General features: G+C 39.2%; 1 long non-coding RNA gene across 1 annotated transcript in view; it reads right to left on the reverse strand.

Annotated features, from left to right (window-relative positions):
* Positions 1 to 1,681: 1,681 nt before the first annotated feature.
* LOC309840785 overlaps positions 1,682 to 25,330 on the reverse strand; it is a 34,216-nt gene continuing 10,567 nt past the window's right edge. Inside the window, exons 2-4 of the long non-coding RNA XR_014298787.1 lie at positions 24,670 to 24,758; positions 7,747 to 7,801; positions 1,682 to 1,914 (exon numbers count right to left, since the gene is read on the reverse strand). This is a non-coding gene — a long non-coding RNA (uncharacterized lncRNA). The remainder of the gene's footprint in view (positions 1,915 to 7,746; positions 7,802 to 24,669; positions 24,759 to 25,330) is intronic.

Below are 25,330 nucleotides of genomic sequence, written 5' to 3' on the forward strand. Positions count from 1 at the left end.
GGGAATATCATAAGTGTCATAATAGAATATATTCCTGAAATGAGTGGAAAACTAAATAAGTAAATTAGAAGGAAAACTGAGGAGTGTCTAGGCGGCTGTCAGTTAAGCATCTGCCTTCAGCTCTGGTCATGATCCCAGGGTCCTGGGATCAAGCCCCATGTCAGCAGGGAATCTACTTCTCTCCCTCCCTCTCTGCCACTGACCTCACTTGTGCTCTCTTGCTCGCACTGTCTCTATGATAAACAAATAAGTAAATAAATAAATAAAATATTTTAAATAAATAAATAAAAGGAAAACTGGTGTGAACAACTGACATGAAGACATACTCTGGACCAGTATTGACAACACCACATGCTGGTGAGGCTGAGGAGCAACTGGAACTCTCTTTCATAGCTGGTGAGAATACCAAATGGTAGAGTTACTTTGAAGACAGTTTGGAAGTTTCTTACAAAACTCAAGATATTCTTATACAACCCAGTAATTTCACTCCTTGGTATTTACTCAAATGACCTGAGAACTTATGTCCATATAAAAACCTGCACTTGGATGTTTATAAAAACTTTATTCAGAGATGCCAAAATTTGGAAGCAACAAAGATGTCCTTCAGGGGGTGAGCTGATCAACCAGAAAGCCGAAACAATGAAACATCTTTCAGCACTAGAAAGAAATGAGCTGTCAAGCCAAGAAGAGAGATGGAAGAAACTTAAATATTGCTAAGTGAAAAAAGCCAATCCAAAAAGGCTCCTTACTGTATAATTTCAACCAAATGATATTCTAGAAAAGGTATGCTGTTGACTGTGAAAATACAGTTATTGCCAAGAGTTAGAGGGGAGGGAGGGATAACTAGGAAGAACACAGGGGATTTTTAGAGCACTGAGACATGATTCCACAATAGTGGATACATATCATTATGCATTTGTCAAAATTCACAGTTTATAAACACCAAGAATGAACACTAATACAAACTATGGGCTTCAGGTGATAATGACGTGTCAGTGTAGGTTCACAGATTGTACAGATGTAGCATTGTAGAGCATGATGTTGGTAATGGAGCAGCCTATACTTTCTGCTTAATATTACTATTAACCTAAAACTGCTCTGAAAATAGTCTACTTAAAACAAAACACAATTATAGGGGTAGATATATTATTGAAATATTCATTCTTGGGGAGCCTGGGTGGCTCAGTGGGTTAAAGCCTCTGCCTTTGGCTCAGGTCATGATCCCAGAGTCCTGGGATCGGGCACTGCTTAGCGAGGAGCCTGTTTCCCTGCCCCTCCTCCCCGCCCCCCCCCCCCGCCTCTCTGCCTACTTGTGATCTCTGTCTGTCAAATAAATAAATAATATCTTTTTAAAAATTCATTCTCTCAGATAATGCCAGGATTTGTGCCAGGAGAGAGAATAAGATGTATTTATGAATTGTAGAAAATACTGTCTTCCATAGTTCACCAAAAGACAAATTGATTCTAGTGGGTGATAATGGATATATGAATGAACCCTTCTTTTAATAAAGGCATTTCAAGAGTAGAGGGCACAGTGTTTGCCTTTGGAATTGGATGATGTCTCCCTTGTCTTCCTCACTGGATCTTTAATTTCCTTTTATGGTTTAACAATACATAGGTTTCCCCTCCTCAAGACTGAACCCATTACAGACTTACACATTCAGAAATGATTCAAAAAGGGTTTTGTTCTAATAGAAATATCTATTTCCAGATAACATTAAGAATTCTATGCCCTTACTCAAATAAGATAACACCAGATTAAGAAAGAAATACAAGTCCAAGGTCATCTGGGTGGCTCAGTCAGATGGTTTCAGCTTGTCATGATCTCAAGGTCCAGGGATTGAGCCCCACATCAGGCTCCCTGCTCAGATTCTTTCTCCACCCCTCCAAGCCCCCTCGCCTCTTGCACTTTCTCTAAAGATGAAACAAAACGAAGAAAGAAATGTAAATCCAAGTAATCAATGAGGTAAACACTGAGCAAGGGTTTTCAATACTGTGTCTCAAGTTTTGGCACCATCCTTAAGAAATGTTCTCAGATTTACAGAAATCACTGTATTTCTATATAAGAAGCTCCATTTAATGTAACATGAAAATATGAGTATCCCCTCTCCATTTGTGTGAATAATACCACTGCAGATAAAGTGCAATCTAAATAACAAAAACTCATTTTTATTGAATTTTTTCTGAGTGGGAGGCATTGTGTTAAGAACTTTACAGTTGTTCATATTATTTAATTCTCTTAACCTACAAAATTAATAATTAATCCCAACTTTTTTTCCTAGATGAGGATACCATAGATCAGAGATGGTAAGTAACCTGCTCAGGGTTGCACAGCAAGTATGTGAAAGAGCCATGATTTGAAACCAGTCGTGCCTAAATCAAAAATATCTGTTCCTCACTTTATTACTCTTCTACTTGTTTTGTTTTTATTTTTTTTTAAGATTTTACTTATTTATTTGACAGAGAGAGAGAGATCACAAGAAGGCAGAGAAGCAGGCAGAGAGAGGAAGGGAAGCAGGCTCCCCACTGAACAGAGAGCCTGCTGTGGGCCCCAATCCCAGGACCCTGGGATCATGACCCAAGCTGAAGACAGAGGCTTAACCCACTGAGCCACCCAGGCGCCCCTCTTCCACTTGTTTTAGATTCTCGGTCTTCTCCTTCTTCTTCTTCTTCTCTTTGTTTAAATTTAATCTCCACAATAATTTTGTGATAAAATTTAATTATTTTGATTTATAGTTGAAAAAAATAAATCTTTTAGGCTTAGGTGCTGACTAATTGAAACTTGTCTGAGGTAACTTTCCATGTGATTTGAACTGGGCCTTGCTTGTTTATTCTCACTTTTAAATATTGTTTCACATCATGTTTAAAAAGGGTGACACTAAGTTTCAACTACGACATGTAATTTCTATGGCAAAGGTGCTAATATGGGACTTATTAAATAATTAAATAAGGGCACCTGCGTGGCTCAGTGGGTTAAGCTTCTGCCTTCAGCTCAGGTCATGATCTCAGGGTCCTGGGATCGAGCCCTGCATTAGGCTCTCTGCTCAGTGGGGAGCCTGCTTTCCTCCTCTCTCTCTCTGCCTGCCTCTCTATCTCTTTCTCTCTGTCAAATAAATAAATTCTTTAAAAAAATAATAGTAATTAAATAGTTTGCTTTCTTGCTTTCTCAGAAAAACCGTACTTGTCCTCTCTGCCTCTAAAATGCAGGGACAAATGAACAATCTTAATATAAAATGCCCCCAGGAATCAGCACCAAAACTCCCTTTCAGGAACTGTCAGAAGTTCGAAAATGGTGGCAGGCCAGCAAAATGTAATTCTTTTAAAATCTTACCTCGGAGTCTTTGAAACCTTCAAGAGAAAGGGCTTTGAGGGATAGTTTCAATTGTGGCAAGATTGTAACTTTCCCATCATCAGACCCCCGTCCAAAATGAAGGGCTTCACAGGTGTAATGAAAATTCTCTGAGTCTGGCTGCTTTAGACTCTAGCACAGACTTGAAAATAATTAGTGAACTACCCTAGCCATGATGCGCTCCTTTCTGCCAGCAAAGCTCTTCAGAGGCAATAATTTGCCTCTCCTCAGGAACATCAAACTCTTCAACTGAATAACGATGGGCTGGAAATAATATGGGTCTGAACTAGATCAGTGAGAGTCCGATTCTTGAAACCTGTAATCCCATTTTACTGCTTAGAAATTGAAAGGGCTGTGAGAGTAATGAAACCACATGCCACAGCCCTGATGTGGCCTCCTCACAGCAAAAGCACAGGAGCTAAATTCAGGTCTCATTTGACAGCTGGAGCCCTCTGACTAGGAACCCCCTTCTGCTCCCCTTACCCCATTGGCAAAAATATCCTACTGCCCTATGCTCCTCCTTTCTTGTGGCCTGTGCTTTGGAATTTCTGGAAATCACCATCCTCATTAATATGAGACGCCTAGACTATTAGATGAACAACACTTTGGTCGACTTTGCTTTGTGCAGAAATTATTAAAACAATCCATGTTCACTGTAGAAAATCCCGAAAATATGAACACAGGTATATAGAGGTAAAACAGCCCAATATAAAAATCAAAGAGTAGCCCTCTCAGGGTTATAGAGGAATGTAGGGGGTGGTCTTGACAAAAAGAGAAACGATGGAAACTTCTGGGTTGCTCAGCATGTCTTATATCTTGATCTGGATGATGGTGACATGGGGAACACATGTTCAAAATATGAATTAAGTGACACAGTTTTCTATATATTCTACTTCAATAAAAAAAGAAAGTATTTGAAATCATTGATCACCTCAAACTTAGAGCTACCTTTACATTTTAAAATATTTCTTTCATATCTATCCGTATCTATATACATATATATGGTATGTAGCCTGCACTTCTGCTCTTGGTCTGGAATTCTTCATTTTTACCTAAAATACGTCCCTCTACTTAGTAACATTCAACTTGCAAATATTTGTAGATAAAGCAAAGCTCTGTGCAGAACAAGTGGAAACAACCTCTGCTAGAGAGAGCTATTAGGTCTTTGTTCCATGATTCTATTCTAGGGAGCCTCCACACCCCTTCTTTTTATTTTTTTCTTTCCTTTTTTTTTTTTTTTTTTAAGTCTGCAAGATCTCTGCTATGTGTTTATTTCTAAGGTATTTCACAAAATCTGTGACTCCATTTTCTCCAATAATTCAAAAGTCACTGAGATGTTGAAATTATCAGCAGGAAGAGGGGAATGATGTGGATGGAAGGAAAAGACCAGAAGCACATGGAAGTGGGGCTTGACTCACGCAGAGGTGCCTGGCTGGGCTTCACTTTCTCAGGACTTGGACTTGGGGTTCAAGCCAAGTTTAACCTAATTTCCCTGTGCAGCAGGCTCCATGTGACATCTGGTTTGTGTCAGCAATTAACTTTTCTTCCTAGCCTGTAACTTCATATAGAAATCCCTAAAACAGTAACCTAAAAATGAATCGAATTTTGTGGGAGCATCCCGTTTTTGTAGCAGAATGGGCTTGCTTTTCAAACTGACATCCAATTATCTAGACATCTCCAACACTGGATTCTTAGCAAGTGGAAACATTCTATTGTCATCATATCACCCCTGGACCAGTTCTAAACGTGCCTCTCCCTGGTGGATATTTGTGTCCAATCCAGTTCTCAAGATGCAGCCTTTGAGACATGCACTGGTGTACTGGTGGCTTATTAAGGAAGATTCTAGGAGAAATTAGTAAGGGCAGCAGGAAGCGGAACAGGGAGAGGAAGAGTCCAAGTAGGCATATGACTTCAGGCAAAGCCCCGGCCAAACCTAAGCCTACAGGAACGCTGGAGACCAAGGTAGAGAACACTGTTGGCTGGCCTCCAGGCAGGGGAGGTAGGCTTTCATACAACTGCAAGAGTCAGTCCTAGGTGGGGGTCTTCTCTAGAGATTATCCTCTCCTAAACACCTCCAAATTTCCAAGCAAAGTGGAAAAATGGCACCATTATCCTAAGGGGCATCCTCAGAAGGGAGCTGTAGGAGCTCCACTTCGGGAGCAAGGGCACACGGAAACTGAAGCAAGGATATCCGATAAAGGGATCCTGGGGGTGTGGGTGGAGTGTGGTGTATCTGGGGCAGTGACTATGAAACTTCCCTGTCTTAACTCTGTCACAGCTCACCCCACAGGACAAGGAACCCGTCCTCCCTTCAGTCACCCCAGTGCCTCTTTTGTGTTCTCATTTTTAATGACCAAGTCATGTCATCATTTCCATGAGTGATGTCACCTCCAGGTTGAGGGCAAGTTGCTGTTCTTAAAAGACTTCATCTCTATAGAACAACCCGGAGGAGCCTTGAGAGCTAAGTTTTCTTATTCTCATTTTACAGCTGAAAGAAACTAAGTCTCACATATGAAAATTGTTTCTTCCTTGTGTTCTTAGTCTGTGTGTTGAAGAAAGACATCTAAGGTCCCCAGGCACCTGCACAGTGCTGACTGGGCACTGTCTTATTCCTGGAGGCACCATTCCCCCAGGCTATGCTGTGCATGGCACCCCTTGAAGGTGTGTAACTCCCCATATTTATATTCTACTCCCAAACTCCTAGCATCAATATGGGGTTTCCTTGGGAAGAGAAAAGATAAATTTTGGTGCTGCTTATTTTTTTCGTTTTTGAAGCCCCCAAACATCTTGACCAATATTTCAATTGTTTTAACCTATTTACTCAATTAAAAAACCTCAGATCTCCCCATTCAAATCTTATGGTACAGCCTCCTAAAGGGGCTATATTCTTATTTTGGAATCATTGTGTCTTCTCTAACTCTCCATCAAGAAAATATTTTCTATTTTATGTTAGAAAAGCATTTGAGGGGCATTGCTTCTCCTTTCACACATTTTGAACATATATTCTAAAACTGCACACTTTTTACCTCTGAAATATGTATGTGTCTCCTCTCCTAATATTTCTGAGATTTTAGGAAGTAGCCAGATCCTATTTCCTATGTCATATGACAGCACGTACTCTTAAGAGTTCCTTCAGTGATTGTTTTATCTGAGTCATAATGACAGAAAATTAGGCAGTGTGGTGATAATCATATATTGAAAAAAAACAAAATTGAAGGGACACTTCGGTGGTTCAGGCTGTTAACTGTCAGACTCATGGTCTGGGCTCAAGTCCTGATCTCAAGAGACCTGAGATCGAGCTGTGCTCAGGGTCCATGTTCAGCGTGAAGTCTGCTGGAGTTTCCCTCTCTCCCCTCCCACTCCTCCTCTCTCTCTCTCTTTAAAACAAACAAACAAACAAGTAAGTATTTTTTAAAAACCAGAAATCTGAGAGTTTTGGAAATGCCTTCAGAAAGCATGCTACATGCCGCAGAGTACTCAGAGCTCCGTTCTCTGACATAGGACAGCCCCTTGCCAGCCCAGCTCTGGGGTGACCTGCGGCAATGACTGAAGTTTCTGTATCCCACTTTCTTTCTGTAGAATAGGGAAAGAATGTCTACTTCTCAGGGTTCTTGAAAGAGTTCGACGTCATCATATTTGTGAAGCTTTGACTCACTGCCTGCATGGAAAGAAATCATCACCACCATATATGTACACTTGCAGGTTTGTATGTCCATATGTAGAGATGAGGGCACGGGAGGGCCCATTGCACAGGGAGGCAGGGACGCTGTGTTCTACTGCCGGTTCTATTCCTTACAAGGAGCTTGCCATGAGCACAAACAAGCCCTTTTCATCTACAGATTGCGGTTTTCTCATCTGTAACATAACATGGTTGGATGAGCTTATAAAAGTTTTCTTCATGACCTAAAACCTTTTTCTCTTTTTCCACGGATCCAAGTGTCCTTTCATGTCTGTGATACCTTTCAACTCAAAATGAACAAATAGATGGTAAGTATACCTAAATGAAATCTCTCCTTCCTTTTTCTATGCCAATGATCATTAAAAAATAGATATGTTTCCTCCTAAATGACCAGAAGACATCCAGAGTACCTGATTCCAAAGTCTTACGATCTCAGCCGTGTTGTTAAGGTAGTGGACACCACAAAAGAAATCAAAGCAATTTAATAGAGCTGGATTTAACTAATAAGTCTCATAGCTACTGGCAACATCTCATCGCTAATTCCAGGAAGGAGACTTATCTAGACACAGATATATTTAGCATTAGCAACAATATTATACTATTGCAGAATTTTGTAGGCCACTAGATACGCTCTTATGTGTGCATGCCCAAGGCAAGAAATAGTTCATAGTGTGCCGAATAAATGTTTAATTGTTAAAAATTGTTAATTTTTACTTACTTTATTGTCCATTCTATATTTTGAGCTCCTTGAGGGCCAGTACCTTTTCTCACATCTATAAAAAAAAAAAAATTACTGCCTATTAAAGTGGTATACATATATTAACATATTTTACCTATACAACACAGAAAAGAAATACAAAGAACGCGATTAGACATACGTGAGTGTTCTGCTGCATGAATGCCAGGAATCTGGGAACATTCCAATTTTCTGCTTTACCATCTCTGTGTGTGTCTTCCATTCTCAAGATCAGCCCACGATTCAGTATGGCTGCTAGAGTTCCAGCTATTATGTTCATTTTCCAGAAGGAAAGAGAAAAGAAGGGAAAGGGGATCTAACTCCCAATTGTGTCAGAAACTTTAAAGACCCATTTCAGAAGTTAGGAAGAACATTTAGGCTAAAATCTTATTCGTGAGAACCTAGTTACAAGGAGGCTAAGGAGCACATTTATTCCTGGAGACAATGTCCTGACCTGTAACCAAAGGGAAAAGTGACATTTAATAGGCCACTGATGTCAATGTCATCTCCATGTTACAGATGCAGACATTAAGGTTTATTGTGGTTAAAAAGTTGTGCACAATCATAAGTCATTACAGCCTCATCCCTAAGCCAATGCACTTCTCACAATGTAACACCTCCATCCATGTGACCCTGCAGAGTAGTCAGGTCGGAGATAGTCAATACTCATTTGTGCAGCGAGGCACAAACGAGCACCTTGGACCATCAGCAGTAAAATAGTGAAAAGCACGGGCTCTTGAGCTGTTCTTGTCAAACTTTTGCACACACATGATTATCCTGCTTATCTCATGAAAAGGAAGACACTGATTTGGTGGAAATGGGGTAAATCTGAGAGCCCGCATTTCTAACAAGCTTGCGGGTAATAGCTGTGCTGTGGGTCCATGGAACACTCTTTGAGAAGGAGAGAATTACATTCTCCAGTATGCTTGAAATGCGGCTACTCTGAATTGAGATGTGCTGTGCAGTACATGTAAAATACGCAGTGGACATCAATGACTTAATATGAAAAAAATACAAAATATCTCATTAATATTTTAAATAGATTTCATATTATACTTATAGTATTTTGGTCATACTGGATTAAATAAAATATACTATTAAAATTAAATTAATTTCACTTCTTTCTTTTAATAAAAATTTATTTATTTATTTGTCGGAGAGAAAGACAGAGATAGAGCACAAGCAGAGGGAAAAACAGGCAGAAGGAGAAGCAGACTCCCTGCCCAGCAGGGAGCCTGATGCAGGACCTAGTCCCAGGACCCTGGGATCATGACCTGAGCTGAAGTCAGACTCTCAACCAACTGAGCCGCCCATGCGTCCCAATTTCACTTATTTCTTTTTACTTTTTAAATGTGGCTACCTGAAAACATAAAATTACCTACCTGTCTCCTATTCTGTTTTTATTGGACAGTGCTGGTCTAGACTGAGCCTTGCTACTTTGTGCAAATTCTGAATCCCTACATACTAGCAAAAAAATCATGATCAGATTAACTTCACTAAGTTCAGTTTTCCCTCATAAACTAGGAGTAAAAAAGTGTTTTCCTTCTAGGGTTGTTGTGATTACTGAACAAGAGAACCAAATAAAATGCTTAAAACCTGGTAACTCTGAAGTTGAGCTGTAGTGCTGGGATTTCAGTAAGGACCACCAAACAAACAAAAATCATATGATGCTTCATATTTTTAAAGATTTTAAATCCTTATTTCTTTTTTAGAGAGAACAAGAGGTTGGGGGAAGGACAGAGGGAGAGAGAATCCTAAGCAGTCTCCATTCCCAGGATAGCACTGGATGTAGGGCTCAACCTCACAACCCCAGGATCATGAGTAGGACGCTCAACAGACTGAGCCATCCGGGTGCCCCTGATACTTCATATTTTTAAAATATGCCAAACATATTAAAGAAGTACTTTCATAGTCTTTCTCGCCAATCATTTGAAAAGTGATTTTGGCCAAACACATCACAGAAATTTTGCCATGCCCATTCTCCTTATTTCCTAAATGTGATAAAATTGGTGAGGTTTCCAGTGAACACAGGGCTACCGAGTCGAGGTCTATCATCAGTGTCTGACATAACTAGGGCACCTACCTTTCCAGGCTGGGGATCACCTGAGCCATGACAATCTTGCTTGCACAGAACTACATTTTACTCTCGGTCCTCACAGCAATTTACATTAAAAAATTATCTCTTCCAAATTCCATGTTTTCACCAGTCTATCTCTTCTCAGAACACCCAGGGTCTAGATGAATTCACTAGAAGTCTATTTGCTGAGTGGACAGTTTGTCTAAAGCCAATTAGTGGAAAGGCTAATTTGCCAAATGACTGATACATCAAATTCACTTATACCTTTCAACTATTTAGCTATGGTTCATGGGTTTTGATTTTGTCCTCATTGCAACATTTCAAGACATGCTTAGTTTTTGTCACAGTCCCCACTGCTCTGGATAGAACAAAAGGGCAAAGAGAGGAAGAGGCCAAAGGAACAGCAGAGGGATGAGAACTGAGGAGGGGAAGCTATGGAAAAGAAGAGAAACACTGCAGAGGTAAGAGGTACATAATTATAAGATGACATTCTCAAATAAGGATCATTCTTATGAATATATTTTTCAAGAGTATATCATTAATCATGCAAACAGACAATGGTAATAGTTCCTGATAAGCAAGAAAATATTCTAGAATGTTTTTTGAGTATGTGGAGAATCCTTAACAATATAATGTCTTTGGGCATTGCCATTTTCATATTCAGTCATTGCCCCTGTGAAATACCTTCCTTATGCCCCAGTCTCCATGTCTATCTGTTTCTTTCATTCTCCAGCTGGTACTAATAAGCAGCAGGGGCAAAAATGGAAAGTAGTCCATCAGAAATAGCTTTTGAAAATGGAAGCTGAGTGGATTGGTCACCCTGAACACATTTGCCTTGGGTATCCAGTGAGTCAACTTCTGGAAGCTGGCTTGCCTATGGATGGACAGGAAGTTGACAATGGGTGAGTTAAGGGGGAAAAGGGAAGCCCAAAAAACTAAAGATGTTGCTCCACTTTTGTAAGAAAAAGGTTTAGGCAAACAATGATCAGAAATGTACTTTTTGTTTGTTTGTTTAAGTTCCCAAGCTGTAGTGATCTAAAGCAGTATCAAAAAATGTTTGACCCTCAACCAGCACCCTGAGCCCTGCCCAGCAACTCACCAACCCATCACTTAGCAACCATGCTCTTCCTTACTACTTAAGTGGATGTGATTGGAGAACCTTCTGACATACTCCTTGGTCACTGCACTTGGTGTATGTGATAATCAGAAATCGAATTGCCATCTTTAGTCTCCCAACTATATTAGCACAGTGCTTGCTTCGGCAGCACATATACCAACTATATTAGCACAGAAGTGTGAACAGAGGTGAGCTTAGAGATTAGAAAAGAAATATACCACTGTGTTAATGAGATAGTATAATTCAAAGATGAGCAAAACATGTCTAGACCCACACTGAAGGTGTTAGTATGACACAAGAATGAGTCGGGGAACAGGGGCACAGAGAGATCTGAAAGGTCACACCATCAGTGCTCAACTCAGATCGAGAATGCCCCTTGTGGGGGCACCTGGGTGGCTCAGTCGGTTGAGTGCCTGGGATTGAGACCCTGGGATTGAGCCCCAGGGTCGAGCTCCCTTTTCAGTGGGGAGTCTGCCTCTCCTCCTGTGCCCCACCCTCTGCTCGTGCTCTCTCTCGATCAAATAAATACATAGAATCTTTAAAAAAAATAGTAATGTTCCTTCTGCCTCTCTCCACCTGTGCGGTCCTAGATGCAGGCATATTCATCTCATGAGATGGAAACCTGAGGTCATCAAACCTGCCTGATGCAAAATTTGCTTACTAGATTTGATTGTCTCTACTCTTCAGTGTTTGCACAACAAAGTTTCTAAATATACTTTGGTTCACATGAGTTACAAATTATGAGTTTCTGAGTCTCTTAGCAGATACTGTTTTTTCTATAAATTCTGCTTTATAATCATTTCCAGGACAATCAAAGCAGCCAATTTACTCCATCTTTTCACTAAATGTATGTGTGTATATATGAGGCTATTAGGTCTTTATAATTACATTCTGGGATAGATATTTGGATCCTTGTTTATAAAGGAAATAACTAAATCTCAAACATGTAAGGAATATACTCAGGGTATCGCAGCTGTTCAAAAAACTTGGACACGTATATTTGACTCCAAAGTCTCTGGGACACAACCTTTGCAGCCTCCAACCTTCAAAGAGTCACTAGCAAGTCACTCTTGGAAGGTGACAGAGTTGTGATCTGAGCCTGATTCTGAATTATGGAAAATCCACGCTTTGTCAGGCAGTCTTTTCTGAACAGTAATGTCATAATCACATCAACTACTTGCAAGTTCCTGGTTTTATCCTTTTGAAAGTTGTATTATTGTGAATAGTAAGAACTTATATAGAGGTGCTTTCTGCTTTCCGTTTTTCTCATATGTAATTCATATTTTAATTATTGAAGTAGGAAAAAGCTGGCACTATTTTTTGTTTGGTTTGGTTTTTGTTATTGTTGTTGTTTGTTTGTTGTTTGTTTTTTGTTTTGTCTACAAAACACCAATTAATGGGTGCCTGGGTGGCTTAGTGGGTTAGGCCTCTGCCTCCGGCTCAGGTCATGATCCTCAGGGTCCTGGGATCGAGCCCCACATTGGTCTCTCTGCTCAGCGGGGAGCCTGCTTCCTCTTCTCTCTCTGCCTACTTGTGACCTCTCTCTGTGTGTGTAAAATAAATTAATAAAATCTTAAAAAAAGAAAAACACTCATTAACTTCTCACATAGTAACAGCACTCTCAGGTGAACACAGGATATTACTGATAAGGTGACTAGACTCTAGAAATAAACCTTTGGGTCAGCATCAGCTTTGGGCTGAGGTAAGGAGTTATGCCTTACCTAACACACACACACACACACACACACACACACACACGGAATAAAAATAAAGTCAACCAAAAACTGACTAACACAGGAGTCCAGCCAGTAGTGAAAACCAGAAATTCTAGAGCTGACAAAAGCAAACATTAAGATAAAACTCAAAAGCAAAAAAAGAAAAAATTCACAAAAAACTAAACCAAACCAAACCAAACCAAACCAACAAACAAAAAAATAGGGACAAAGTAGAAATAGCTCTAGGATTAACTCATCATAATAACCTTGAAAATGCTCAATCATCAAAGTTTCCTTTTTTCCCTTGTGTTATAAATATTTGTCTTTCACAATTTATGACTCCCTGAGTTAGTACTTGGATCCCTTGGGAGACAGTGAAGACAGACCAAGGATTTACCACTTTCTCAGTGGAGAGAGTAGAAGGCTTCACAATGGGATCCTTGATAGGTACATATGATAATTCTCAGAATATTAAGCTTATCAGGACATCCTGTTCTTTGGTAAAATAAGGTTTTCCTGATACAAATATTCCTGACCTTGGGAAAGTGTTTATGATTGTTATGTACAAAAGGATGTGTTTTTGTATTTGCATCTGTGAAATGAGAGCAATGAATGATGCTAGGAAATTGTGGGAACACAATTCATTGGTGGGAGTGCTTCCAATATTTTAAAAGGCTCAAATTGGCATTAGAGGATAACATGAGAATTTACCTTAACGCCACTTAAGCCTTAACAAAGGAAGAATGACAACTAACATAGAAAAAAAGAGTTTCTTTCAGAACACAGGAAACTGAGTCAGAGAAAAATCTGGATCTCAGATTCCAAGTTCCAATTTTGGCATGTATGAGGTCATTAGGAAGTAAGGGCATGTGAATGACAAACTTTCATTTGAAGGAAAGGCAGTGATAAGATGGCAAATGAAGCCTGTATAATTCAACCAACAATCCTACTTGTTATTTAAAAAAAAAAAAAAAAAAAAAGGAAAAAGAAGGGAAGGGAAGAAAGATAGAATGAGAGAGAGAGAGAGAGAGAAAGAAAGAAAGAAAGAAAGAAAGAAAGAAAGAAAGAAAGAAAGAAAGAGGGAGGAAGGAAGGGGCAAAATATCCAGCAAACAGACAAAAAACTGAAAACCATGTAAAGGCCTAGTTCTAAACATAGAGTGGGATCAAAATAACCCGCAGGACATTCCTTGGCAGACAATGAAGAAACAAGAACACAGTAGTAGGTGACAAGCCTGAGACCTACAGGATCATATCTACAAGAGCATCAGCCAAATGTGAGCCTCTCTGGGTACATACTGACTGTGATTCGGCTGGACTCTTTTGACTTGGAAATGGGACATTAATGTGAAAGGTGCATCTGTTTGTATGAACTTTTGCCAAAGAAAAACTCTCACCTGGGTCCCTTGGAAGATGGTTAAATCAATGGGAAAAACAAACAAACAAGCAACAAAACCAGCTTTTGCTTTACAATGATTCTGTATTACAGTTAAATTTCCTAAAATATATTGTTTTGTATTAAGCCAGTTGTGTCATTCAAAATCATCATGCCTTTTTGGGTCCATATCAGTAACTTCCAACTGTTGGTGGTATTCTTTCTCAACCATCATGACCAGGTTGCAATGAAAACAAATCAAAGAACAAATTCTTTCACACATAGAAACATTTAGTATCAAACACGTGTAACAGTTTATAAACTAGTGAGTAAACTTCCATTTCTATTTTTTGGAACAGTTTCAGGAGAATAGGAATTAGTTCTTCTTTAAATGTTTGGTAGAATTCCCCTGGTAAGCCGTCTGGCCCTGGGCTTTTGTTTGTTTGGAGATTTTTAATGACTATTTCAATCTCCTTACTGGTTATGGGTCTGTTCAGGCTTTCTATTTCTTCCTGGTTCAGTTGTGGTAGTTTATATGTTTCTAGGAATGCATCCATTTCTTCCAGATTGTCAAATTTATTGGCGTAGAGTTGCTCATAGTATGTTCTTATAATAGTTTGTATTTCTTTGGTGTTAGTTGTGATCTCTCCTCTTTCATTCATGATTTTATTTATTTGGGTCCTTTCTCTTTTCTTTTTGATAAGTCGGGCCAGGGGTTTATCAATTTTATTAATTCTTTCAAAGAACCAGCTCCTAGTTTCATTGATTTGTTCTATTGTTTTTTTGGTTTCTATTTCATTGATTTCTGCTCTGATCTTTATGATTTCTCTTCTCCTGCTGGGCTTAGGGTTTCTTTCTTGTTCTTTCTCCAGCTCCTTTAGGTGTAGGGTTAGGTTGTGTACCTGAGACCTTTCTTGTTTCTTGAGAAAGGCTTGTACTGCTATATATTTTCCTCTCAGGACTGCCTTTGTTGTGTCCCACAGATTTTGAACCGTTGTATTTTCATTATCATTTGTTTCCATGATTTTTTTCAATTCTTCTTTAATTTCCCGGTTGACCCATTCATTCTTTAGAAGGATACTGTTTAGTCTCTTAAGGAGTGCCAGCCCTCTGTCCTTCCAAGTGCTCTGATGGCGCATACCAGAAAGATGCCTCAGGACAAATGCACCAGTGTTTCACTAGCAAGAGTCAGGCAACAAAGAAACCTAGGAATCTACTCTGCCTTTGGGATAATTTGGATCTATCTATCACCTTTATCTATCTATCTATCTATCTATCTATCTACCTACCTACCTATCATGCACCTACCTATCTACCTATCATCTATCTTTTAGAATCTAAGATTTGTTTATTTCTTTGTTTATTTATGTATTTGAGACAGAGAGAGTGTGTGTGTGAGAGAGAGAGAAAGATCATAAGTCAGGGCAGAGTGGGAGAGGGAGAGTCAGACTCCTCGCTGAGCAGGGAGCCCGATGCAGAACTTGATCCCAGGGCCCTGAGATCATGACCTGAGCCAAAGGCAGACCCTTAAATGACTGAGCCACCTAAGTGTGCCCCAATCTTGTAGAACCTAAAGTTCCATTCTAAAGCATACAATGCAGGTTTATTAGATTCTTGTACCCTATGCATGTCAGCTTGGAAATGCCTATAAAATGTGCCATATGCTAAGCTGTAGAATAAAGGCACCCAATGCTAAAGTATATAGACCATATTCTCTCAACTGAAGTGCTAATTACCAGATGTAATCTGAATCACTGAATTCTCTCAACAACTTCATGACATTGGATTTACCATTATTCTTATTTTATCAGTGAGGAAACTGATGTCAGAGAGTCTAAGTATTTTGTCCAATGTCACAGCCTAGCAGGTGGTAGTGGAGGTCATTAGACCCAAGTGTATTTTGGGTTTTTGGTTTGTTTGTTTTTTAACATGGGAGTTTTCCTGGCACCATCATCAGAGCTCTGCATGACTCCTGTGTTCCTAAAAGCGAGAGGAGGAAACTATTAGAGAAAAAACATTAAAAGGTAATACTTCATCATGAGATGAAGTAAAAGGCATAAGGGAGAAAAGAACGGCATTGATTTCCAGTGACAGACCTTTATCACACGTGTCCCCTTCCATGGGGGCTCAGGAGGGTTTAATTGCTGTCGAACCAAATGAAAATTATGAAACAGACTCTCTCTCTCTCTCTTTTTTCCCTGCGTTGTAATAAATGACCTCTCCTGCCAATTTCAAATTGCTAGACAATATTTTTTGTTCATTAGAAGGAAGTCAATTCTGGTAGGGGATGACTCAGCTGATTGAGTCACCATGATTTTACACTGCTTGGTTTAATTACAGTTTTGTTCTTTCACAGGATGTTTTACCAAAACTACTTCTAAAACCTGTGATTAATATTACAAGTCAGTCTATAAAAAATAAAATCAAGTTCAATCTTTTTTTTTTTTTTCAAAAGCGTGGTAAATTTCTTCTTAAAGAGTAGAACACAGGAAAACATCCAAAAAAAGAAAAGATCTCGCCATTTCCTTTATTTATTCTCACTTCATATGTACTAAACTATCTTCAAGTTGAACGAATTCCCAAGAAACTAAACAAGCAAGCACACTGCTCAGACCAGTTCTGGCATGCCCAGTTCTGTGTGAGCCAATGGCAATCCTGAGGTAAATAACTCAGTTCCACACTTCTCTGAGGAAAAGATTATAATTGAATATTACCATGGAAGCATATGCTTGTGATGGCTTTAAAGATATATATTTTAAAAGGTTTGGATTTTAGGGCTAGGCTAAATAAAGACAGGTGCCTTTCTCTGCCTTTCTTTGCCTTCTCTTCTGCACTCCCCTTCTTGTATGTACAGATCAAATGTGCGTTCAGACCCCCACACATATTCAACATTCTGAACCAAACTGCACGTCCGTGGAAACAACTGAACAGTATTGGAGACTTTGCTGCCCCCCCTCCAATAGGCAGTGTTGAACTGACAATTTATGCCTGCAGGTGGCTGCTTGCAAATGCAATTAGGCCCTGCTCCCACTGGGAGGGCTCAAATGCACCTCATTAACTGGCCTGAGACTGTATTAATACTAGTAATTTTCCACCTGCAAGAAAAATGGAGAGCTTACTCCAAAGGAAGTAAAATATATGGTCAGGCGTCTAGGCCACATAGCCAGTGTGATTTTGTAAAGACAAGTATCCAAGCCTTGGGCCCTTATGCTTGCATTGGGTTGGACCATCTTAGGCTCATTAAGAAAGATCTTTCTCAACAGAAAAAGAAACTCCTGCTCCTGCTTGGCGGGTTTTGAAAAATACAGCATGTAGTCTTTCCAAAGCAAGGTGTTTCCAGTTTAGTGGAAGAAACACAGGCTTTGTTTGGAGTAAGACCAACAACCTACGTTCTGATCATGGCTTGAAGATGTGAGCAGACTGATGAGTCACAGAATCCGAATTTGAACATGGATTTCTTCATGCTAGTCTCATGCTCTTTCATCAAGTACTCAGGATCCAGGACATAAAACCAAATGAATGAATGTCCTGTCCTAGGAAATCAATAATGAAGGCCTTCATCAGTTTTAGTTAATCATTTACAAAACACAGGTTTATAAAGGCAGGTTATGTTATTATGAAATAACATTTTAGGAGATCTTTCTGGGATTATGATATACCATGAGACATCATTCTCAGATGCAACAGAAAGCATGTTTCTTATGATTTGTGGATTGTTGAAGCTGTATGTTTCTGTTAGTCAGAAAATAAAACTTAAAATAAAAACAATGGGCTATTAATTTCAGATAATTCCTAATGTGAGTCAGAAAAAAAAGCAGGTGGTTTTGAAGGTAAGAGAGGAGGCAAGAATTGAGTTCTTACAGTCTAGTAGCCCGAGGGGAAGAAAAGAGTTCCAAGGATAATGAGGACTATGGAGGGGAGGAGAGAGGATGATGACTCACTCTACCCCACAGCCACATCCAGGACATGAGTGTGCTGGGTGACAAATAAGCAGTCGTTGCTAGGACCATGCAAATTTCAGATCTATCTGCTTTAGAATAATAGGCTTTCAAGTTTTCTGGTAAGGTGGTGTATTAGCATATTTAAGAGTTCAGTCTCCAGATTTGGAGCATGAGGGTTTGAATCCTTGTTCTATCACCTACTGACTGTGTCTTTTGCAAGTTACCTGATCCATTAAAGCCTCAAATAGACACATTAGTATTACCTCTCTTGCAAGCTGATTACAGAGGTTAAATGGAAAAATCCATGTAATGTGCTTGGCACAGAATAGGTACTCAACTTGTTAGCTCTGAGTATTAGGTCTTGGACATCACTCTCACTCTTTGCTCTGATCCTTAGCTTGGTTTACAAAAACACCACTAGGCACTGTTTCAACATGTTCCAAAACAAGAAAAAGATGATGCAGAACTATGAATAAAAAATGAAACAAGAGTTCTTGGTCCAGCCAATGCCATGTGCTCCTTTAAACCTTTATCTCTTTTCTACCTTTAAACCTTTATCTCTTTTCAAGGATCAACTCAACTCGACCTTTATAAGTTCCAACCCCCCCCAAATCAGATGAATCATTCCTCCTCTCTTCAAATTGCCAAAACGCATGGTGTCTACCCCTACTAGATCAGTTAGTTCTTTCTGCTTGGTACAGTGGTTAATTGTATGACTATCTCACCAACTAACTTAGGAAATACTTGAGGACTCATCTCTGATTCCAAACAGAGGCTAATGCTTTCAACATAGCAAATAATGCTATCAATGCCTATTTAATTAATATTGAAACAAAAAAAATTTTCATGGACAATTAAGACACTGAACATACACACATGCACACACACACACATAACCTAACTTTCACTAACTTTGTCTCAAAAATGAAAATGTACACATAGCCTCCCTGTACAATGCAGTATTTGGAGGGGAACAGTGCATTTTTCTAATCAACGAAAGATCTGAAGGCAGCTCTACACTCTTCTCAACTTGATAACCTTAATTAACCTTACAGAAAAGATCAAGGAAAGAAAACAGACCAATAGTCCTGCACATAGAATGTATTATTGAGAGAAAATTCCTGTAGCTCTTTGTTGTTCTCTGTAATGAATGAAAGGAAAGATGGGAACCCACCTGAAAAAGACAGTTGGAACACAGAGTTAATGACAAATTTCCTTGTAATTGCAAAGACATATATTAATACATATTTATATTAAATATATATTTATATTTATGTCTTTATAAAAATATTTTATATGTGTTATGTTTTATAAAAATATTTTATTATATATAAATATACAAAATATATTTATATACCATAATAAATATATTTATTAAATATATGATATATTTATATGTTATAACAAATCTACCATATGTATTAAATATATTATATTAAAATATCTAAAATAAATATATTTTATAAAATATTTATATCAATATATAATTATAGGACTAATATACATAATATATTTATGTATTATATATATATGTATATATATAAATATATATATTAAAAAATTTCTCACAAAGGTTATTGTTACAAACCAGGGGGCCTGAGTCTAGGACCCCCCCATACAAATAATTCCTGTATAGAGACATTTATTTATTTACTTATTTATATTATTGAGGTATAGTTAACAAACAGTGTTCATCAGTTTCAGGTGTACAACATAGTGACTGAACAGTCTTGTACATTACTCAGTTCCCACCATAAGTACAGTCACAGTCACTGTCTGTTACAATACCACATGATTACAATATAATTAACCATATTCCCTATGCTGTACTTTTCATCTTTTCATCCCCGGGACTTATTTATTCTATAACTGGAAGTTTCTACTTGTTACTCCCCTTCACCTATTAGCCCACCCCCCCACCTTCCCTCTGGCAACCACCAGTTTGTTTTTTATATTTAGGTATCTTGGAGAGATCATTTTTAATTAAATTATGTTTAAGTACCCAGTACAGTTTCTTATCAAAACTCTGAGCGCCTCAACCAACACCTACAAATTCCCAGGTTACTTAAAACAAGAAATGTAGGGGTCCCTGGGTGGCTCAGTGGATTAAAGCCTCTGCCTTCAGCTCAGGTCATGATCCCAGGGTCCTGGGATTGAGCCCTGCATCAGGCTCTCTGCTTAGTGGGGAGCCTGCTTCCTCCTCTCTCTCTCTCTGCCTGCCTCTCTGCCTACTTGTGATCTCTCTCTGTCAAATAAATAAAATCTAAAACAAAACAAAACAAAGCAAAAAAAAAAAAAAGTAGGTCTGTTGTTTGGGAAAAAAAATGTTTCAAACTCTCTCTCCTCTCCCTCTTTCTCCTTCTCTCTCTCTCTCTCTCACACACCAACACACACATGCATACTATATTTTGAGAGCACAGAGTGATCCAAAATGTGCCACCAATCACCACCAGCATAGCTCTTTCCCTTGCTGTGTAAGAGGAATTCAGATTATTTTTTTAAGTCACTGTTTGGATCCAGAAAGCCTTTTCTTTTTAGTCTCAAGAAACACAACAATCAATTCCTTTAAGAGAGAAAAATGTGTTTTTCCCAAATATGTTGCACAGAAAAGATAAGGTGGCTTCTCCCTAGGGAGATGGGAAGAACAAACAGTGTTGTCAACACAGGAAGGCCGCTGCAGAGGTGGACACATCCCCCTGCCACCCTGATTAGAGAAAGCCAGGAAGTAAAGGGCTGTTTACTTGGGAACTGCCATGAGAACCAGCCTGTAGCCCCCACCCCAAGGGGGGAAGAGGAGAAACAGCCCAATCTGGGAAAGCCTGGGATCCCAACAGAGCCTTCTTCTCCCATCCTCTGAGGGGTGATCTGTGTCTGAACTTGGGACTGGGGTGCCAAGGAAGAAGCCACCATGCCTGCTCTCCCCGGGACAGAACTGGGAAGAGGGCCAGAGAAACCCGACAAGGCTTTAGGATGGGAAGAAGAGCTCTAAGACTCTTGACTTTAGACTGTCTCTAGGGAAAAAAGAGCTCTAGAGGGTAATCTATGTCACATGGATGCTGTGACAATTTCGCTAAGCAGGAACTCAGTCTGTCAGGATTCCTTCCATTGCATAATCCCACGTTATCATGGGCCACGAGAAACTTGCATGGTGGCATATGAAACTCTAGCATAAATCATTTGATTTTAAAGCTCTGAAGGTCAGTGCACGCGCAAGTGGGCATGCGCAAAAGAAGCCGGGCATGCGCAAAAGAAGCCAGGCATGCAGGTCCTTCCGCTCCCCAGTGAGGGTCCCGTCTGGGATCCCAGCACCCAAGCCTGCGCATGCTTGCTTAGCACTGTGATGTAGCACATATTTCTCCGGCAGGTCACGCTCATCATTGACGCTGGAGGCTTCAAGACACAGGCTGCTGGGTCTTCCAGTGTGTCCCTGTGGGTTTCAGATAGTCCTCCTGCATTTGTCTTTTTTTCCCCCCTCTCCTACTTCACATCTGTCTTTCCTTCTCCACCACCTGCCCCGCTGACTTCAGACTCTAGCTTCAGCTTTAGAGACAACAGCCATACATCAACCCCTTAACCACCTTCCATAACTGTGAAAGGTTACATTTCTGTAAAAAGACAGTTTATTCTTTATCTGGTTCTCTTTCTCTGGTCGAAGTCTGCCTTATACCATCTAAATTCCAGAAAAGAATTTGCCAGTGTTCTTGGTACTGGGGTTGACATACCACATGATTTGATATAAGGCAAAATGGTGCTTTTGAGATTTCTGATAAAATTAACTCATGAAAACATAATTGTAAAGTTGAAGAATGGGACAGGAGCTGATGGCAATAAACACCATTCAAAAGCAATGAAACTGACAGCTGAAAACCTTGTGGATTCTGGATTAGATAATGTTTCAAGGAATATATGTTCATTTTATATGCATAGACCTATGTTATGTTTATATATACACATGTAAGTGTGTGTACTCATAGAGAGTAAGAAAAACAACATGTTAGCTAGCAAACACCTCCATGGGACTCATTTCTTAAAATAAACATGAATTAATAGGCTGCCAAAGGAATACTGAAATGTGAACCTTTAATCCAAGCTGGTTTGGAGAACATAACATTGCTCTCTGTAAGGAGAAATAAAAATGATTGGCTACAGTGCTTCATATATTACTTCTTTACACTTCAACTCATTTCCAAAAATGCTTCAGGTAGCTTGCAAAATATGTACACAAAAACAAAATAAAGTAAAATAAAAGTAAGTAAAATAAAATAAAATCAACCATTGTTGAACAAAGTAAAATAGGACTCAAAATATAAAACAGAGCTGGTTTAATATGAATTCAACAAAATGTAGAAATTTAAAAGAACACAAGCAATTAATTCCTGTGCATGAAGGTACGAGCAGCATGAAGACCTGAAAAACTAATGTAGTGTTAAACTAAATTAATCAAAATTTAGTATCCTGTATATGGAAGCTGATTATTTAATTTTACCCTTTACTAATCAAGTCCTTTCTATAGTATTTATTCAATTTATGGTTCCAAGTCCTTAAAGATTTAGACAATCAGGAAAATGTTCAGTCAAGATTAACAAAATAGTGAAAAGACTTAAGATGCCTTGGGAAGAATGGTTAAAGGACCTGAGTAGTTTTAACCTAGAGAAGAAGGATTTTATGAGGCAGAATAAATTTTCAATTTAAAGGACTCCCATGTAGAATAGGGCACATTTGAAATATGTTGCCTGGAGAAAAATATAAAGTCAAGAGTTAGAGGTAGAGTAAATAAATGTAAGCTGACTGTAATATTCATATCCATACAAACGTAAATATGATATAAAATGTTTTGAGTGATTTTGAGCTGAGGTCTTCAAGGAAGCGAGCCTCCTTCTCATTGGGGATGTCCCCAAAAGAGGCAAACACTGGGCGTGAGCCTGGAAAGAGATGATGTCAACAGTCATTTCCTGTCTTAATCCATATCATAAACACCATCCCAGGACTGGTAGTATACGCTTTTTCCAAAAATCAGAGGTCAAGTCCTTGCAGTTTAAGAAACAGAACAGAGCCCTAAAATGTGAATGCTTGGGTGCTTTGTTCATTTTCCTGGGGAGCTAACATGTGAAAAATACCCATACCTGAGACACACCTATTACCCAGTGATATCCTGCCCACTCTCCTTGATTTCTCCTGCTACAGTTTATAACCTTTCCAATGTCCCTCTTGGAATTATAAACCAGAGGTTACAGGAACCAGTTCCAGCCTACAGATAAATACGTTTAACCCTACATGGAGTTTAAAGTTTTAAAATTAGTTTCCAACATTTAAAAACAAAGAAAATTCACAGGAAATGACAGACTGAAAACTGGTCTTGTAAAATAGAAAGATCTGGAACTGCTAAACTTTCTTCCCTGCATGGCATTATCATGATCGAAGCTGAATTTTATTTTTCCTTTTTAGTGAAACCTAAGTCCACAGTTTGCCACCACTCTTCATTGTCTCCTGCATGTATGTTATCTAACCGGCCTTGCTGAATTTGCAGTCCTTGCCATGTACTCTGAGCACACTGACTGTTAGATGACTTTATTGTTTTTGACTGGGAAACCTTTAGTAAATGTTTATATATATTCTTAAGAATGTCTTAGCTGAGTTCCCTAGAGATTAGAGCTTGAGGCAAGGATTAAGTGTGGGTACTTTACTTGGGATGTGCAAACCGAGGGCAACAAGAGTACAGAAAGAAGAAAGTGAGAGAGGAAATCAAAGGAATCAATTGCTTGGAGATGTATAATGTCGCTGGGCACAGCGCTGCACATGGCCAGTGCAAACACCAGCCCAGTGGGATGTCTCAGGACAGTTTGTAGAGGAAACTGTATTACCATGGACAGATAGATTAGCTCCCTCCCTCTACTGCTTCCTACTGGTCTAAATTTGCCCCATTGGAAGTTAACCTCTCTATGCTTCTGGCTTGCATGATCTAGTCCCTTCCATGACTTCTATGATGTCAGATTTACATCCTGAAGTGCAGGTTTTTCACCCTATTCTCAAAATGGGAGGCGAGACAAAAGTTCTGGGTGTATGACTGGTGAGGCTAGCTGTCAGTAGCAGCCAAGGGCATTGCAAATAGGTGCTCAGCCCCCAGTGCTGGAACTTGCCACAGACAGGTCTGAATGGAATCAGTCGGCCTCCGAGGAAAAGCAAATGAATGAGAGGCATTGGTCATGATGTTGAGGAAGTCAAAGGCAAGGGTCAGCCAAATATGTATGCCCTGCAGGTCCAATCTGGTCTGCCACTTATTATTATTATATATTTTTTTTACATCCCATGAGCTAACGATGATTTTACATTTTTAAATGGTTAAAAAAAATCAAAGGGAGAATAATATTTCACAACATATGCAAATTATGTGAACTCCCAACATCAGTGACCATAAATAAAATTTTATTGGAACACAGACACGGTCATTCATTATGGATTGTCTATGTCTGCTCTTATGAACAGAGACTGTGCAGCCTGAACACGATAAAATATTTACCTAGAGGCTTTTTGGAAAAGGTTTGCCAATCTCTGGTCTAAGGAAGCCCATTTATTATATCAGAATCAAGAAGCAAAATGGAACATTCTCAGCAAAATGCAATAGGGCTATAATTGCTCAAAAATTATGTTAAAAGCTATTATAATTTATACACACCAACTTACATTTTCATAATTGTGAATGTAATCACAGTCCCATGTGCCATCCAAAGAGCTTTCTGTGGTTAATGTCCCATGTCTATGTATGGAATCACCTACAAAAAAGACAAAATAACTTTTCTGGCTTTAACCCAAAGAGTAATAGTCACTCTCCTCCAGATGAAAATAATCTCAGAGCATTATTCAGACATAGAAGAGAGCAAGAAAAAGAGGTGGTATTAGTAATTAAGTTTCTTATTCAAGTTGCATGTTCTGAATTTTAAAATCCTACATGGGGGAAAAAAAAAAGATGGACACACCCAGAGAAGCCACATCTCCAAGCATGTTCCTCTACCCTAGTGGGCACCTGATTTTCTGGGGTTATCCTTTGAGTTGAGTTGAAGGTCCACAGTGAGCCCACACGGTGCCAGGTGAGAGGATTTGCAGCCACATCAGTAATAGGACCAATTTTGCTGGCGGCTAGAACCACAGAAGCAGTCTCTGTGACTGACTATATTAAGAACTCCGGACAAAAAAAGATTTTGAGCATTTAGAGGCTATCTTTTATTTGGGGATTAACGAAATGCTGTTTATTTATTCACTCGGAAAGCATCTGCTAAGAGCCTATTATGTATGAAGTACTAGGGATACTCACACAAACAGGACACTGTGTCTGCCTTGGCCCTTG

Source organism: Mustela nivalis, assembly GCF_964662115.1.
Source record: "Mustela nivalis genome assembly, chromosome: 1".
Classification (NCBI taxonomy): Eukaryota; Metazoa; Chordata; class Mammalia; order Carnivora; family Mustelidae; genus Mustela; species Mustela nivalis.